Genomic DNA, 14058 nt, shown 5'->3' with positions numbered 1-14058 from the left:
ACGGGGGTATACTCCCATAGAGGGGTGGGTCCTGTGTCCGTCAATGAACATCAGAGAGAAAGATTTAAGGGTAAGACAAAAATTCAATTTTCTCTTTAGTTTATTGACGGACACAGGTCCAGAATCTTCTTGACCATTGGGACGTCCCAAAGCAGTGTCAAACATGAAGGGTGGGAAAAAACACAGCAAAAAAAATTCCCAAAGGCTAAAATTGGCCAATCAGGTAACATGGAGCTCAACCAGGAACAACTGGATCTCACCTGAAAACAAAACACCCTCTCAAAGAAGACCAAGTCCTCTGAAACAGCAGCCTGCAAAACTTTGCGGCCAAAAGCAGCATTCGCAGATGGCAAAACATCTACTTTGTAAAATTTTGTGAAAGTGTGTACCGAGAACCAGGTGGCTGCCTTGCAAACCTGCGTCAGTGATGTCTGATGGCGGAAGGTCCAGGAGGCAGTAAGTGCCCACGTAGAATGCACCTTAACAGGGAAAAGAAATAAGTAAAAAAAAAAAAAAAAAAAAAGTAAAAAATGCTAGGACCAGAGATCCCAGCAAGGAACTAGGTTCTTACTCCTGACTAGGCAGAAAAAAACTGAGTGCCTATAGCAGGAAGTGGGAGTATACCCCCTGGGACTGCCCCATAGGCGTGGTAAAGCTTTTTTCTGCCTAGTGTCCTACTCCTGTAAAGGGCAGCATAACCCAATGGTCAAGAAGATTCTGGAGCTGTGTCTGTCAATGGACGAAAGAGAAATTAAATTAATTCATTGCTAATATTCAAAGCAAACTCACCCATCCATCTATATCTCCATGCTTTATTTTGCTGAGAATTCTTTAAAAAAAAAAAAACACACCTTCCTGGTATTTCTGGCAGTGGCCATTTTGAGGGCAGATGATTCGTGTAGCATTTACCCCCTGGAATTAATCTGACCTTAGCTTAGGCATTGGCTTAGCTGAGAACCCCCCCACCCCCCCTCCTGAAGACTTCTGGGATGTATGCCATAATTTGCATATGTGAAAAAGAAAAGTGCGCTGATCCAGATAAAAATAAGTAAATGCGTGTAATTGGTGGTGCGCTATATCTGAAATATGTGCAAAAATGCAAACAAATGATGTGCAACCTCAAATATATACAATATGGGTGCAAAACTCTAACATATAAATATATGTGAGAAATACTCAAGTCACGTATTACTTTTGAACACCATCCATCACCAACCACATCACCGAAAATTGTTTCAATATAGACACATTAGTGTCTTGGGACTTTTTCTCACATATATTTATATGTTAGAGTTTTGCACCCATATTGTATATATTTGAGGTTGCACATCATTTGTTTGCATTTTTGCACATATTTCAGATATAGCGCACCACCAATTACACGCATAATTTGCATATGCCTGGAAACCAGAAAGTAACTGAAGAAATGTAAAAATACAAGTTTAAAACAAGTAAATATGGTACATTTTTTCCTATCCTTTTTCTAATGCTAGCAGCATAAGGAATAAAAATAGCCCCTGTTAATTGAGAGAGTTCAATTCCCCTTTAAAAAGGCAGTGCAAAGAGTTGTAGTAATGTGCAAGATGCAGTAACAAATTGCAAGATAATCAGACCTGTGGGCCACAGGGCTTCCCCTCATCCCTAGTAGTGGAACAGAGCAGGGGATAAAAGAGAATGCAAGTTTATGTTTGCTGGTGGGGCAACCAATAAAGTGAACCTGCTGCAGTGCCCTGCATGTGCTAAGCACAGGTTCAGTGCTCCCATTGGAACTCCTAAAAAACCCAAAGCTATTGGGCTAGATTTGGAAAACATCCTTTATAAGATCAGTCCCATAGATGCAGGGATACACAAATTATGGTAAAATAATTCCTTAGCAAACCTTTTTTTTTTTTTAAGCAAACACTGAAATAGCAACAATAGGGAATGCAGACTTGCAAATCTATTGGTTCTCTGCATATACACTCAGCTGCCACTTTATTAGGCACACTTTGCAAGTACCGGGTTGGACCCCCTTTTGCCTTCAGAACTGTCTTAATTCTTCATGGCAAAGATTCAACAAGGTGTTGGAAACATTCCTCAGATATTTTGGTCCATATATGACATAACGTCACATAGTTGCTGCAGATTTGTCAGCTGCACATCCATTGTGCGAATCTCCCATTCCACCACATTCCAAAGGTGCTCTATTGGCTTGAAATCTGGTGAGCGTGGAGACCATTGGAGTACAGTGACCTCATTGTCATGTTCAAGAAACCAATGGTGAGATGATTTGATCTTTGTGACATGGTGCATTATCCTGCTGGATGGAGCCATCAGAAGATGGGTACACTGTTGTCACTAAAGGGATGGACATGGCCAGTGACATTTAAACAATGCTCAGTTGGTACTAAGGAGCCCAAAGTGTGCCAAGAAAATATCCCCCACACCATTACACCACCAACACCACCACCAGCCTGAACCGTTGATACAAGGCAGGATGGATCCATGCTTTCATGTTGTTTATGCCAAATTCTGACCCTACCATCTGAACGTTGCAGGTGAAATTGAGACTCATCAGACCAGGCAACGTTTTTCCAATCTATTGTCAAACTTTGGTGAAGCTGTGCGAATTTTAGCCTCAGTTTCCCATTCTTAGCTGACAGGAGTGGCTCCTGATGTGGTCTTCTGCTGCCGTAGCCCATCTGCTTCAAGGTTCGATGTGTTGTGCGTTCAGAGATGGTGTTCTGCATACCTTGGTTGTAACCAGTGATTATTTGAGTCACTGTTGCCATTCTATCATCTCAAACCAGTCTGCCCATTCTCCTCTGATATCAACAAGGCATTTTCCTCCACACAACTGCTGCTCACTGGATATTTTCTATTTTTTCAGACCATTATCTGTAAACCCGAGAGATGGTTGTGCGTGAAAATCCCAGTAGATCAGCAGTTTTTGAACTACTCAGACCAGCCCGTCTGGCACCAACAACCATGCCACGTTCAAAAATCCCTTTTTTTTTTCCCATTCTGATGCTCGGTGAACTTCAGCATGTCGTCTTCACCACGCTTAGATGCCAAAATTCATTGAATTGCTGATTAGCAATTTGCATTACCAAGCAATTGAACAGATGTTCCTAATAAAGTAGGCGGTGAGTGTATATGTGCCATGCAGATGTCTTAAAGAGGTTGTAAACCCATACAACTTTTTTTTTTTTTTTTTGAAACCTGTAAGAGAAACACATAATGAGCTAGTATACACCGCATACTAGCTCATTATGCAATACTTACCTTAGAACGAGCCCCCGCCGTGCCGCCCGCTTAACCTGTATGGCCGGGATCGCGGCATCCGGCCATCTGATTGGCCGGAGCCGCGGTGACGTCACTCCCGCGCACGTGCGGGAGCCGACAGTAACGGCACGGGGCTCTGAAGAAACGGCACCAGCGGCCGTTCCTTCAGAGCGCATGCGCCAGTGACGTCACTGGCTGCATGTAAGGTAAATATCTCCTAAACGGTACATGTTTAAGAGATATTTACAGTACCTATAGGTAAGCCTTATCATAGGCTTATCTATAGGTAAAAGTGTCAGAGGAGGGTTTACTTCCTCTTTAAGCATTTGAACAGTCACAACAAATGTTTGCCATATTTTTTGTAATACGATTACCTCCTGTGACCATCCGCTCCATCTAGTGGCCTTGATGCAGTATTTTTTGATAAAAGTATTTCTGGAAAATACTGCATTATGACAACTAGATGAAGCTGATGATCATTAGGAGATAATCATGTTACAAACAATGCAGCAATCATTCATTGTGCATGTGCTAATGTTAAAGTTATCTGCAGAGCAAACTTTTTGTAAACACTGCTTAAAAAAAATTAAAAAACACTTTTTATTCAGAGTATAGCATCAAGTCAATTAAACTCCATGGATAAAAATCTGGTCAGTTAAGTAGCAGAGGGGGTTGTTAATTAGTTTTAGCTGTTTTGGTGTGAATGAAATTAACAACAGGTGCACTAAATGGGCAACAATGAGAATCTCCAGAACAGGAATGGTTTTACAGGTAGAGTACTCTTTTCCCTACTCATCTTTTCTGATTGTTTTTAACCAATTTTGCATTTGGCTAGGGTCAGTGTCACTACTGGTAGCATGAGGCTACCTCGGCCTTTTGGCTAAGATCAAGTGTAGTATCTGTTCTTATCAGTTGGTATGGGCCTTAGCTAGTACCAGTATGACCGAAACCCGGAGCGCTCTGAGTATTGAGGTATGGGAAGTAGGTCATCTGGGAAAGCATGTGGGGCCCGCTGCCTTCTGATTCGAATGGGTTGAACTGTCCTAACCAGTTTGAAGGGAGCGGGAAGCCGGTTCGGGGGGGCCGGTGGAACTGCTCCTGGATGTAATGGGCTGAGGAACAGGATGGCGAGGGGAGGGCTTTCTCTCCTGGGTTTTGATCTGGCTTTTGTGGCGAGCCTGTCCCCAGTTGTAGGTAAGCTCTCTCTAAGCTGTCCAGGTTCTGATGTCAGCTGGTGGGGATAGGCTACACTCGGTCTGGCCGGGGGCTGAGATTGAAAGAGCCCGTAGTGTAAGTGCCCCTGGGGTGGCAGCCCAGGGGTGCCTTAACTTCTCACTGGTGAGGGGCAGCTCGCTGTGAGTTCTTTTGGCACCTTGGTCACTGCACTATGCACACCTTTTTCACACCTGCCTCTTGGGACAGGCCTTTTGGCTTGCACCAGAGGAATTTTTTATTCCGGCTGGAAGGCCTGCCTTGGTTCCTCACATGGCACCATTGCACTTTCCCCACTTCCCCTTCCCCACTTTTATGTTTTGTCTGTCCTTTTATTTGGAGTTTGTCACCTGCACTTTCACCTTTTTTCTTTATTTGCACAGACTGGAGTGTGTGGGTCCTCGGGCCCTGCCTTAAGTCTTGGGAGGGGGTGGATATGGCCTTTTGGCTTAGTTCGCCCTCTCCCATGGGGTCTCCCTTCGGGGGAGCCCTACTTAGTACTCGGTGGGGGCTGTTTCGGCAGTCCCCCTGAAGAACGGGGTCTGTCTGGTTTCGGCCAGACAGACCATGAGTACCTTATGTCCCTGTCAGGAGTCTTGCGCCCCGGGGGATTGAGGTTTCGGGTCCTACCTCTTCGGAGGGAAGACCATTCGATTTCGCACACCCTGTGCTTTTTTGTGTTCTCACCTTGTGTGTGTGCACTTTTTTATGCACCGGGTGGAGTCTTTTGAGTGTGTTGCACACGCTACGGGCTTTAAAAAAAAAAAAAAAACTGGTAGCATGAGGCGATACCTGGACCCTATAGAGGTTGCAAAGGCAGTCCAATTCCTCCAGGATGGCACATCATATGTGCCATTGCCAGAAGATTTGCTGTATCACCCAGCACAGTCTCAGGAGCATGGAGGAGATTCCAGAAGACAGGCAGTTACTCTAGGAGAGCTGGACAGGGCCGTAGAAGGTCCTTAACCCATTAGCAGGACAGGTATCTGCTCCTTTGTGCAAGGAGGAACAGCATGAGCACTGCCAGAGCCCTACAAAAATGACCTCCAGCAGGCCACTGGTATAAATGTCTCTGACCAAACGATCAGAAACAGACTTCATGAGGGTGGCCTGAGGGCCCGACTTTCTCTAGTGGGCCCTGTGATCACTGCCCAGCACCGTGGAGCTCGATTAGCATTTGCCATTGAACACCAAAATTGGCAGGTCTGCAACTGGCACCCTGTGCTTTTCACAGATGAGAGCAGGTTCACCCTGAGCACATGTGACAGACGTGAAAGGGTCTGGAGAAGCCATAACATCGTTCAACATGACCGGTTTGGTGGTGGGTCAGTGATGGCCTGGGGAGGCATATCCAAGAAGGGACACACAGACCTCTACAAGCTAGACAATGGCACCCTGACCATTAAGTATCAGGATGAAATCCTTGGACCCATTGTCAGACCCTACGCTGGTGCAGTGGGTCCTGGGTTCCTCCGGGTGCATGACAATGACCTGCCTCATGCGGCGAGAGTATGAAGGAATTGATACCATTGATTGGCCCCCACGCTCACATGACCTAAATCCAAAAGAACTCCTCTGGGACAAATGTTTCGGTCCAACTGATGCCGCCAGGTTCCACCTCAGTCTGTTCAGGAGCTCAGTGATGCCCTAGAGTCCAGATCTGGGAGGAAATACCCCAGGACACCATCTGTCGTCTCATTAGGAGCATGCCCCGACGGTGTTAGGCATGCATACAAGCACGTGGGGGCCATACAAAATACTGAGTATCATTTTGAGTTGCTGCAATGAAATTTCAGCAAAATAGACTAGCCTGCTGCATAATTTTTTCCACTTTGATTTTCGGGATGTCTTTGATTTCAGCCCTCTGTAGGTTGATAAAATTTAATTTCCATCAAACGATGTGGCATCCTTTCGTTCCTAACCCATTGCCCAGTCCATACCAATATAGATATCCAGCATGAGATTTTTCTCCATTGAGATCTGATGTGTTTTTAAAGTGATCCTTTAATTTTTTTAAACAGTGTATATATAAGAAGCAGAGCCCATCAGTGCACAGACAATATGGTTGCTCCAAGTTCTACCCTTTGCTCGTATGATTTGATTGACAAGCTGCATTTAGTAGAAAAAAAAAAAAAGTAACAATTGGCTGATTAAAGAGTAACTCCACTTTTGATGAGAAAAAAAACGTAATTTTTGTAAAATCTTACCGTAAAATTCCTTTCTCTGAGTCCTCTGACAGTCGCCGCCCACTCATACAGTCTTCACCAATGGGTATTGACCTCTTATCCACAAGAGCACACTAGGCATAAGACTTGTTAAAAACAAAGTAAGACACACCTGTAGGGGGCTGTCCCACTTCCACCAATGTCTCCTCTCTACTTCCTCCCCTTTGCTGCCACTTCCACCAATGTCTCCTCTCTAGGAGGAGACATTGGTGGAAGTGGCAGCAGAGGAGACATCCTGGGGAGTTCAATAAGAAAACGGACGCATGTGGTTAGCCGAGGCGACTACTGGTATCCGATCAGCAGAAGGGACATCCACTTAGGAGATTTTCCTGTGCCTTTGATATATACACCATCTGGTAAGAGGCCAAATTGAGTCATCTCACAGGGTGGAATTGCAGTGAAAGTTTCCTTCTTTCCAACCGGCTTATTTGAGTTTTTTCTCTGCGCCTAACCTTATCTCATCTGGTAAGGAGGAAAGCCTGTCGGTGGTGGGAATCACTGTTTCACAGCACTGGAAATATCACTTGAAGTCGATTTCTCACAATTTTTCACAACACACATTTTGGTGAAGACTTCATTAATTGGACTTTGTAGACTCATAAGTTTTTGCACTTGTTTTGGGTTTTTCAATTTCTTATTGCATCACGTTCACCATGGCTTATTGATTTTTCACTACCATTTATGTAACTTGATTGTTTTCATTGTGCATATGTGCCTACACGGCAATTTATTTAGCACATTTGTTTAGCGCACCTATTTTTTCAACATTATTTTCACTAGGTATAGTTCAGGTAGCAGCTTCACTTCTATCAGCGCACCCACATTTGTATTTATAAGTGGGAAACAACCCCAACAGCCAGGGACCTGCAAAAACCAGGGCCCCCTTAAGGCACTGCCGAAAACAGAACTTTGAGGCCAAAGGAAGCATCTGCTGATGCCAGAACATCAAGTTTGTAAAATTTGGAAAAGGTGTGCACAGATGACCAAGTCGCCGCCTTGCACACCTGGGCCACCGAAACCTGATGCCGGAAAGCCCAGGACGCACTCACCGCTCTGGTAGAGTGCACCTTGACAGGGAAGGGCGTTACTCGTTCCCTAATCGAATAGGCCTGTACAATCGTCTGTCTGATCCATCTAGAAATGGTTGCCGAAGACGCAGCCATACCCTTCCGAGGTCCCTCAGGAAGGACAAAAAGAGAATTCGACTTTCTGAAGGATTCAGCGGACGACAGGTAGACCCTGATCGCCCGGACCACATCCAAGGAATGCAAGGCACACTCCTTAGGATGCTTAGGATTCACACACAGCGAAAGCAAAACAATATCCTTGTTAAGGTGAAAATCAGAAACCCCCTTAGGAAGGAAAGATTGGTTAGGTCGCAAGATCACCTTATCCCTATGAACCACCAGGTAAGGGGAGCGGCAAGACAAGGCCGCCAACGCCGACACTCTGCGAGCAGATGTGATCGCCACCAGAAAGGCAACCTTTCTCGTCAGCAGAGGCAGAGAAATTTTCCTGATGTTTTCAAAGGGAGGACGTTTTAAAACGGACAGGACCAAGTTCAAGTCCCAAGGAGGTAAAGGTGCCCTCCGAGGAGGAGCCAAATGACGCACTCCTTGAATAAAGGTGCATATCAATGAATTAGATGCCAAGGGGCACTGAAAAAGGATCGCCAGGGCAGATAACTGGCCCTTAATAGAGGACAGCGCAAGACGCTGGTCCAAACCAGATTGGAGGAAGGCCCTGGATTCACACCAGGCAAAATAAGCCTTCCAGGTACGGTAATAGATCTCACCGGACGAGGCCTTCCTAGCCATGAGCACGATAGGAATGACCGCCGACGAGACCCCGATCTCTCAAGACCTGGCTTTCAACAGCCACGCCGTTAAAGCCAGCGACCGTAAAGCAGGATGGAAGATCGGCCCCTGAGACAGCAGATCGTCCAGTAAGGGGAGTCGCCACGGAGGCTCGACGACCAGTTGTATGGTGTCCGCGTACTAAGACGGCGCGGCCAGTCTGGGGCCACCAGAATCACCAACTGCGGTTCCGAAACCAACCTGCGAAGGAACCTGGACAACAACTGACTCAGGGAAAGGCGTACATCAGGCGATACTGATGCCAAGGCACCACCAGCACATCCGAGGCGTCTGCCAGAGGGTCGCGTGTTCTTGCCACGAACCTGCATACCTTGCTGTTTAGCTGAGATGCCAACAGATCCACATCTGGGGTTCGCCATCTCGCGCACAGCATCCGGAACACCTCCGGGTGGAGGGACCATTCCCCCTGGTCCAGGGTCTGGCGGCTCAGATAGTCGGCCTGCCAATTCTCCGCACCCGGAATGTGAAGCGCCGAAATCGCTGGGACATGAGTCTCGGCCCAAGCCAGAATCTTGGTCACCTCCTGGGCCGCCCGGGCACTCCTGGTGCCCCCTTGGTGATTGATGTAAGCCACCGCAGTGGCGTTGTCTGTCTACACCCGCACAGGGCGACCCCGAAGCCGATTCGACCAACGGAACAAGCACAGCCTGATCGCTCGCAGTTCCAAGATGTTTATCGGCAGGGAGGACTCCTCCTCCGACCAAGTGCCCTGGGCAGACAGAATGCCCAGCACGCCACCCCAGCCCGACAGGCTGGCATCCATGGTAATCACCGTCCACAACGGGCGGAAGGATTTCCCCTCCGTCAGAGCCGGGGACTGAAGCCACCAGAGAAGATTCACTCTGACGTGGCGGCTCAAGGATATCCTCCTTTCCAAGGATTGAGGAAGTCTGTCCCACCTGGCCAGGATCTCCGCTTGAAGAGATCGCGTGTGGAACTGTGCAAACGGTATCGCCTCGAAGGCCAATACCATCAACCCCAGGGACAGCATGCAGGTCCTGAGTGATGAGGACTTGTTGTCCCTGAGGGACCTTACCTCGGTTTGCAGAGTCCGGAGCTTGTCCTCCGGCAGAAAGACTTTTGCTTTGGCAGAGTCCAGAACCATTCCCAGGTAAGGGAGACGAACAGAAGGGGACAAGGTCGACTTCTGAACGTTGATGGTCCACCCGAACTCCTGGAGCTCGGCTGGCACTCGATCTTAACAGGAGATCATCCAGATACCCCAAGATCGCAATCCCCTGCGCCCGCAATAGGGCCAGAACAGGAGCCAGCACTTTGGTAAACACCCTTGGAGCCGAAGCGAGACCGAAAAGGTAACGCCACAAACTGATAGTGTTCCTCCGCGATTGCGAATCGGAGGTACCTCTGATGACCCTCGAAAATAGGGATGTGTAAATACGCATCCTTGAGATCAATGGAAGCCAGGAAATCTCCCGGGCTTAAAGAGGCCACCACCGAACGGAGGGATTCCATGCGGAACCTTTGAACCCGCACAAATCGGTTCAGAGCTTTTAAGTCCAGAATCGGACGTACCTTGCCCTCCTTTCTGGGCACAGTGAACAGATTCGAGTAAAACCCCCGAAACCTGTCCCGATGAGGCACCGGGACGACCACCCCTTGGGCGAGGAGATCCTGAACCGCCCGATGAAGATCGAGCAACCGATCTGGGGTCAATCGATCTGGGGTCAAAAAATCTGTCCGCGAAAGGAATTCGATCTTGTATCCCGATCTAATGATTTCCTGAACCCACCTGTCCGGAATCAGGAACAGCCATGATTCTAGAAAACCACGCAGACGTCCCCCCCACCCCTGGAACGGGTGAGGGCGTCCCTTCAGGTTGAGGCGGCGGGACCTGCCGAGCCAGCGTGGCTTAGTTTTGGCTTGCCCGCCCAGGGCTTCTTCTGACCACCGTGGCCCTTAAAGGGTTTCCCCTTGTCCTGCGCCTTGAAGGCACGAAAGGACTCCTGATATGGTTTAAAATAAGGGCCCCGCTTACCGCGGAAAACTTTTCCTTTGGGGTTCTGGGGCAGCAGAGTGCTCTTGCCCCCAGTGACCCCTTTAACCAATTCGTCCAGGGATTCCCCAAAGAGACGATTCCCCGCATAAGGAATGTCAGACACCGTCTTCCTGGAGGACTGGTCAGCCGACCAGCTCTTCAGCCATACCAGACGACGGATTAGCACCGCGACACCAGATAGCCATGCTACTAGAGGAGCCTCATCAAAGGCTGCATCACACAGGTACAGAACCGCCTGATGCATCTGATCCACCAGCTCCACAGTAGTCAGAGGGGCGGAATCCGCCTCTAGAGTGCGTTTGGGCACCCGGGCCCAATCAGCCACAGCCTGAGAAACCATAACAGAGGCGAAGATGGGCTTCAGCAAAGAGCCTGCCACCGTATAAGCGTGGCGAGCAAGAGATTCCACCCGCCTGTCTGTAGGGTCCCTAAACACCGGAGAATCCTCAGAGGGCATAAGAGTGGCTTTGTTCAACCTGGACACAGTGTGATCCACCTTAGGGGACTCGGTCCATCACGAATCCGTAGGAGATGCGAAAGGGTAACGGAACCGAAACCATTTTGGTACCACAAAAGGGCGCTTTAAATTACGCCATTGTTCATTTCCCGTTTCGTGAAAGTGTATCCTTAATAGAAACAATAAGCGCAGACACAGCAGCGCGTTCTTTGGACGTTTCAGGGGAAAAATTATCCCCATCATCCTCCTCCACCTCCCCATCAGAAGAAAAGGACCGAGACCCCTCAGGGGGGCACACTGTCCAGGGCAACCATATCAGATTCAGAATCAGAGGAAGGCAAAGGCCTAATCCTCTTTCTAGAAGCCTGTTCTGACATCAACAAGTCCACCTTGGACGCTAAAGTAACAAGTGCAGCAGCCAGAGAAGGAGAAGAATCAGGAGTACCTGAATCATTAACCAAGGCTGGGGGAAATTTGCTGTCCTGGGACTCCATGACAAGTACAAGGACGCTGGCCCTTTAAGATGCGATTGCGGAGCCCACCGCAATGTACTGCAATCTAAAGTATCCCACCGAGAGAGGAAAGACACAGAAAGCAGAGGAATATCCCCAAAAAAACAGCAAAAAGGACCCCCAGGAGTGTTACCGCGCTGCTGAACGATCTCTCTTCATGCAGGGAAGGAAGTGATGTCATACCGCTAGAGGATCAACAAGGTTAGCCTAAGGAAAAATGGTTGCCTATGTATATGAATGGAAGGCTCCGGGGAAAATGCCCGCCGAACATGTGCAGGAGAAAACACTTTTTCACACGCAAGATGGCACCCGAAGGCGCCAAAACACTACACAGAGGAGCTGTATAAGTGCCCACAGTGAGGCCACAGCAGCTGCCCACACCTAAAATGGCAGCCCCGCGCTTGTTACACCGCAGCGGTCCGCCCCACCATGACTGTACCCCCAAATCACGCTAACAGTGCAGACAGGGGTAGGTATCCCCACACAGCATAACATGCATTAGAAGCCCCCGCAGGGACCGGGAGGGATGCAAGCCCCAGAAACAGACATGAGGGGAGACAGACACAGCATAATGTAATCCCTAGACAGAGGCCCCACACAGAAGTTGCTTACCGCTTCAAAGGGCGTGGGTGCCTCCAGATCACGGGAACCCCCCACCCCAGATGGCGGGGGCGGCAGCCAAGAATAGGATGCGTCGCACGGTCAGAACCGTATGTTGAGGCATCCCAGCGAGGTAGCCACCTCGCGAGCTTTTGCCCCTGAGGACAGGGGCAGGTCGTTTGCTAGGCCAGGGCGCACACATAGCCTGCTAAACGCTCGATGGTGGGCTGGGATTCCCTAAGATCCTCTGTCCTGAAATGTCAGGACGATCAGTCCGATTCCCAGCTCCGCAAACGTTGTAGTCTTCCGGAGAACCGACTAACTAAGCGCATAACAAATAAAAAGCTAGTAGTGCAAAGAAAAACATTGCAGAAAATAAAAGTAACAAAATAGAAGAAAGGCTGAGACCGTAGCCCCAGCACAGGGATAGCCTATCTTACTCCTTAACTAGGCAGAAGACAAACTGAGTTGGGAAGGCTGATAGCAGGGGGGTATTGGACCAGTGGGACAACCCCCTACAGGTGTGTCTATGTAAATTACTTTGTTTTTAACAAGTCTTATGCCTAGCTTGCTCCTGTGGATAAGAGGTCAATACCCATTGGTGAAGACTGTATGAGTGGGTGGCGACTGTCAGAGGACGTAAGAGAAATATTCCCCTCACGGTGATCTATGTACATTGCAGGGATTTTAACAAACTTTGTTGCAGATTCCTACTTTTTTGTTGCAGGGGATGCTCAAAATAGAATCTGTATCTTACTGCAGACTTCTGGGAAAATCAGTAAGCCAATCATACAAACAGGAAATGACATACCTGAGGGGCCTTCTGTACACAATCTGAGTACAGAATGCCTCCAGATAAGAGCAGAAGATCCCAGGAGATGCACATAAGAACAAGACATGCTGAGTGTAGACAATTGGCAGTATCACCCTGGACCCTAGGCAGGCCACGCCCCCAACGCGTTTCACTCCTCCAGATAGCCATATTGCATCGAATTTTACAGAAAAATTACAGGGGCTCACAGCATGGGGTTTTTCTGACATTTGTTGCTTAAAATCAGTATTTACTTAGAACCCCCAAACATTATATATATATATATATATATATATATATATATTTTAGCAGAGACCCTAGAAAATAAAATGGCGATCGTTGCAATATTTTATGTCACACGGCATTTGCGCAGCGGTCTTTCAAATGAAATTTTTTTTTTAAAAAAATACACTTTTATGAATAAAAAAAAAAACAAAAAAAAAAACAGTAAGGTTAGCCTATTTTTTTGTGTATAATGTGAAAAATGACATTACACCGAGTAAATAGATACCTAACATGTCATGCTTGAAAATTGCGAACACGTGGAATGGCGACAAACTATGGTACTTAAAAATCTACATAGGCGACGCCCTAAACATTTTTAACAGTTACCTATATGGAGTTACAGAGGAGTTCTTGCTTTATTTTTCAATTATTGCTCTTGCTCGCAGGGGGTGGTGGGGAGGGGGAGACGTACGCTCAGGTGTGAATGGAGCCTTAGTTATGTAGCTTTCTTATATTTGTCTCGGATTGTTAAACAGTAACACACTACTGTAACTGTTTATGCATAAAAACCAATAAACATGTTATAATGAAAAAAAGAGAAAAAAAAAAAACAATTCTGCTTTAAAGTCAATCTCCAGACTAACAAATTATACCCAACACCCCCACCTTGCAAACTGCTATTTCATATCTCAGAAAAAGATATTCAATTAGCTTTTTGCAGGGTCTTCAAGTTTTCTAGGCAGTCGGTCAGGTGTGGAGAACAAGAGATATTTCCAGGCACGGTGGGAGGGAGTAGGTAGCCTTGCCCACTCCCTGCATTCCTAGATCGCACTGGAACACAAACTGGTAAGGCAGCTG

At 47.5% G+C, this 14058-nt stretch overlaps 1 protein-coding gene across 1 annotated transcript in view; it reads right to left on the bottom strand.

Moving 5' to 3' along the window:
* USP33 (ubiquitin specific peptidase 33) overlaps nt 1–14058 on the bottom strand; it is a 138641-nt gene that overhangs the window by 24080 nt on the left and 100503 nt on the right. The window lies entirely within an intron of this gene.

Source organism: Pelophylax lessonae, assembly GCF_965119305.1.
Source record: "Pelophylax lessonae genome assembly, chromosome: 8".
Taxonomy (NCBI): domain Eukaryota; kingdom Metazoa; phylum Chordata; class Amphibia; order Anura; family Ranidae; genus Pelophylax; species Pelophylax lessonae.
Note: the sequence above shows the minus strand (reverse complement) of the source record. Positions and strands in the feature narration are given on the sequence as shown.